This window comes from Carassius gibelio, chromosome A13, assembly GCF_023724105.1.
Source record: "Carassius gibelio isolate Cgi1373 ecotype wild population from Czech Republic chromosome A13, carGib1.2-hapl.c, whole genome shotgun sequence".
NCBI classification, from domain to species: Eukaryota; Metazoa; Chordata; class Actinopteri; order Cypriniformes; family Cyprinidae; genus Carassius; species Carassius gibelio.
In genome coordinates, this window is record NC_068383.1 from 28,368 (window position 1) to 34,098 (window position 5,731).

Below are 5,731 nucleotides of genomic sequence, written 5' to 3' on the forward strand. Positions count from 1 at the left end.
TATGTAAATACTGTAAGTTATGCCAAGATCACCTTTAGAAAGAAATGAAAGGAATACACTACAAAATATAAATAAACAAACCATAATACACATAGGCCTATTCATTGTACATTTGAGATTTTCAGAGTTTCTTGTTTGTTCTTGCCTTTAGTAACATTGAACAAAACAACTGGAAAATTACTGTACATGATGATATAAAACAACTCAAACCAGACAAACAACTTCTGTTGTGTACAAGACAAAAAAGAGATAAAGATTAAACTAATGGTTTAAAAAAATACATATACACAATAATTATATACATTAGAGATTCAAGCTTTTGATCAGCAAACTCATTTAAGCGAACGGATTTTGAACTGTAGTGCCGAGTGTGTGTGGGCTGTACAAAAACATAAGAAGGCCCGTTTCAAGGCTATCATATGAATTGTTTCTCATATGAAAAATGCAATGAGTCAAAAGTTTTGTGATAAGTGACAAAGCAGACGGTGCCTTGAATTCCACTGTGGGATGCAACACAATTTAATAAAGAAAGAAGGTCTTGAGAGGAAAAGTGTGACGTGAAGGTTAGCTGGAGGTCTCGTGCTAGATGAAAGTGGGAACTCTCTCTCCCACTGCTGTCAGCACTTTTTAATGTGAACTTTGCGACTGATTGGCGGGCCCTGCCAGGTTCCTCTACGAAACTTTCCCCGCCATCCCGTCTCCTACAGGCATACCCTCCACACTTCAATCCAGTGACTCACACTTTACTGAACAAATGACTCTTTACTGACTCTCTTTTCTATTTTCCTATAAGAATTATCTTATCATAATTGAATATGTAAGTACCTTTAAAGAACTAAATACATACATCAATGCGATAATGCAGAAAGTTAAAATTGCAAGTGCAATGTAAGCCAATTATTTGTATTTATTATGTACGAAAATATTAGAAACTGAAGTTTAAATAATTTATTATTATTAAATTATATACCATAAATGAACTAAAAGGTTATTATGTTGGAATTTCTAGATAACATATATATATATATATATATATATATATATATATATATATATATATATATATATATATATATATATATATATATATATGTATATATATATATATATGTATATATATGTATATATATATATATATATGTATATATATATATATATATATATATATATATATATATATATATATATATTTCTGCATTTAATTAATAACCTACAAAATTGACATGACACAAGAGTCATATCATTCATAAATGCTATGTCTAAAATGGCTACCCTTATCTTTTACACACTGCGTATTACAGGAGTCAAGTTGAGAAGCTTTTTCTCTACGGCAATACAGAAATAAACTCTCACGCTCATTTCACATAAAGGTCAGAAATTCAATCACACAACCCCAAAGCATTTCAATAGTAAAGTATGTACGGGTACGGCTAGACTTTTAAATGATTTTGTGGGTCAAACTAAATCATTTTTCAACAAGCTGTCTGTGATTATCTATTAACCCTAACACCCAGAGTAGAGTCAAAGGAATCCAAGATATAGGAATTAAATCATGAGCTTAATGCACTAATTTTAAGTGTTTTCAATATATAAAAAAGATAGCATGTACTATCTTGTACATTATGTACAAGAGATAAAGTAGACATAAAAGTTTTAGATCTATTTCTGATTTATTAACGTGATCCAGATGAATTTCCAACACAGACACATAATTCAAACCCTATCTGTACAGCCTCCAAAGCAATAAATCCATGTAAAGTAAATGATTTCATTGTTAATGTAGTGAATTGCATCTAGACTGCCTCTTAAAAAGTGTAAATAATATATATATATATATATATATATTTATTATTTTTTTTTTTTGTGCGTCAGATCTCTTGAAAGTATTCCAAAAAAATAAATCAAACTCAGTCACTTTCTTGTGCATAATAAATTCGGTCAGAAATTAAATAACGTCAGAGAAGTGCCTGTAAATCTACTCTGTGAATAGAGGTGATTATCAGCGGTTAGGATATAAAAGGAGGCCAAAGGCTCAACCTGACTTGAGACATACAGTATAAGGCCTTAAAGCACTGACAAAGATTTCATTAGTCAGTCTCAGCTTGATGGTGGCGCTATACATCAGAGAATGGTAAAGAAAGAAAGACTTTGCTTTGATTTTTGCACTTAAGGCCACAAAAAAAGCGGTTCCTCAGAACCAGAGTGAAACGTGTAATACATTTAAACCACCTGAGAAACAAAAAAATACACTGAAAGCGACTAAAACTAAACTTTCTTTCACAATAATGCTACTGTGGTTCAAATATACTACAGTACGCTATGTTACGGTAGGCTTACCCAGTTCTGAAGACAGCCAGCCTCCTACCTGCCTGTGTGAATGGTTTGGTATGTGGAGCAGAGGTGGGTCCAGACATGCACACATGAACACACGAACACACATACAAACATGACCCACACACATGCGTGCACGCGGCACGATCCAGCGGACAGGAGAAGTAAGCAAGCTGGTAGAACTCCTGGGGCTTGTGAATCCAAGCTGAACTTTGGAGCAGCCTCTTAACAGATGGCATGAGTGGGTAAACTCACTGGCTGGTCCCGCACAAGCACCCTGCTTTACAGGGACTGCCGCTTTCAAATCAGATTAAATCTGTTCATTGTTGGGGTCAGTATCTGCTTGAAATCAAACTCCCCGATGCACTGCCGTACTGTACTGTGTTTCAGTATATTACAGGGAATGAATGAAAAGGATTTAACCCCACGGCCACTGTTAGACTCGTTGCTAGGGTCTAAACTGATTGCGAAATGGATACGTACAGTCTGTGTAGTAATAACAGTGTGATTAAATAACAGTGGTTACTTTTAGGGTTATAACCCAACCAGTCTGAAGGGCCTATAGGTGGGATGTATCCCATGTCTATTACAGTACATCTGAAAGAAAAATTAAAGCATTAAAATCCTCAAAACATCATCCAGATATAACAAAAATCTTTTTTTTAGCATATAAAACAACAAGGTTCTGAAGCACCATTAGAAGCACTAAATCAGAAAAAGATTCAATAAGAAAAATAGACTTTGAAAAATAACTAACATCCATTAGATTTGTGTGAGTAGTGTATTCTAACTTTAATATTCACAAACAAGAAAGTGTTTCAGAGAGGGAAAAACAATCTTCATTTATAGATTTGCGTAATGCTGTAGGTATTGGAAATGCTTTAGATTCTTTATCTACGCTAGGTAAATACCTACTGTTAGAGACATTTGTCAATGTATCCGCCTGGATGCACAGAAAAAATGATTAGGAGATGAATGAATAGGAAATGTTGCCAAAGAAGAAGAAGAAGAAGAAGAAAATACAGCATCAACTTGCAACAAAAAAGTCAGTTTTTACTGAATATCTTTCTTTAAAGATTTTTTTTCCCTCTGAAAGAATATTCTCCATCTATAAAAGATAATTAAATCACAAACACATTCTTTCTAAAGCATTTTAAATTTAATAAATGTGGAGGGAATAGTATTGCTGTGGAAAAACTTAAATATCGAGAACATGAAATATATAGCATACAACATTATTATCAAAACATATAAAATATATAACATCAACATTACATCAGCTTGAAACTTTAAATCACTTCTCTTTGTTTTGGAATATAGGCTAAATGGCCTATAATTCTTAGTTAAACAAGAATCACAGATGTTATTGTACCATGTGTCGATGCTCTATGTTTGACCTCAAGGGTAAGACAGGAAGTAATAGAAGCAGTCTTTTACGTTGTGATGTGACTCTCTTTAAGAGGGGATTGGTGGATCAACACAGTTCAATTACTACTGCACACACAACACAACACACAAAAGAGCTTACTTTCTCAAAATAGACTGGTGTACAAAATTCCTGCACATTATACATTTTCAATAATGACCAAATATGTATGAGGGAAAAAAACATTCAGTGCAATCTAAGGCTAAAATTAGGACGCTTTGGGTTGCATAGCAAACACTATGATTAACATATTCCTAATTATTTTCCCACTTCATCATTACTCGTCGACAATTAACATTTGCCGTGACTTGAGGCTGAATTAATCTAAACTTTGATACCCTCATGAAATAGACACTCTGTTTTATATTTTGCACAGTGTTCAGGGCACATATCAAATATACAAAACTACATTTGAATGTTCTAAGGCTATAATTACTGACTTCAATTATAAACCATTGGAAGCAATTTGATTTGATAACTGATTGTTGGTTGAACAAGATGGAAAAATAGGGGAAAAGGGAACTAAAAACTTATTAAAACAATTATGAATATACAAAGAGGTTGAATTATGGGTGTGATTTGATGGCAGCTTACAGGATAGTTCAAGATAGAACAAGCACCCATTTTTTTTTTTTTTTTTTTTTTTTTTTTTTTTACCATTTCTAAGAACAAGAACTTTAAACCTAGTCCTGGTGACCTAAATCATGTGCCCAAGATCAGTAACTTCCCAACACCACATGACTTTGGACTAATTGTCCTCCCTGAACATGTCACATGACACAAACATAGGATTTTCCTCAAAAAACTCTGGGCCAAAACAAACACTTGACCCAAACAGGAACAGTCTACCCTAAGTTTAATATATTACACTTTCCTTCTGGCGGTGAATATAACAAAAATGGCCCAATCCACAGATAATCATCAATTAATCAGAGATTGTAAAAGAGGGCAGGGATGTGGGAAAAGAATAGGCATTCCTACACATCGTCGTGATGTTGGCCTCAGTGGAAAGCACCGGGCAAACAGCAGAAACTAGCTGCTTGTGAAGGGTAATGGGACATTGAATGCCAGAGGACAAAGACAAAAGTGGCTGCAGAGAGAAAGATGAAGTAATCTCGGAAACAACTAGACACACTCCACTTGAATTTTTGCCTCAAACAAGATTAAAGTGAAGTTATTCTACACAAGTTTGGCAAGGATATCAATCTTCGGCTCAGAGACAAACTAAAAACAACTGAGCAAAATGTGAAAAATGCAATTTTTTCATGTTGAAAAAATGCCCAATATGGGCAATAATGGATTGGAGTATAATTTAAATTGATGAGACATCTATAGTATAAATTTACTTGACAAAATATGCACTCAAAAATACGTTTTAACATAATGATGACTACTTTTACAAGAAAGTTCTATTTTAGTTTTTCTGTTTCACAGTTTTCATGTTTAATTCAGTGCATTACTTGCCATTTCATTGTAATCATTTGCAAAGGAGAGAAAATTAAAAAAATTCCTTCACATCGCTGTGATGTTGGCCTCAGTTAGCTTTCTTGGTAAATTTTGTAGCAATTATATACCAATTCTTTTTCAATATGGTATAATACTATTTCAGACTTATTCAACTACATTGGTTTGCAGTTTATTGGTAGGTTTCAGAATTTTTACAGCTGCTTTTCATGTTAAGATGTCACAAAAACAACCAACTATAGCTAAATCAATTAATTTTGCAGGATATTTTTATTTTTGAAAAGGTCCACACTATTTACAGGTAAAAGTAGACTAAAGTTGCTTTCCCTTTTTCACTAATCCCCCCTCTGTAATTTAGGAACAGTGTGAAAGTGAATGTGAATTGCAGTACCCTGTCAAAAGGCATCTGCCCAAGCCATTTAAAAATTCAACACCGTTAAATCCATTAAATGAGGATAACATAGAGTTTTTGTTTCAGACCTGTTGCATAAAGAATCCCCTCCCTGCTGC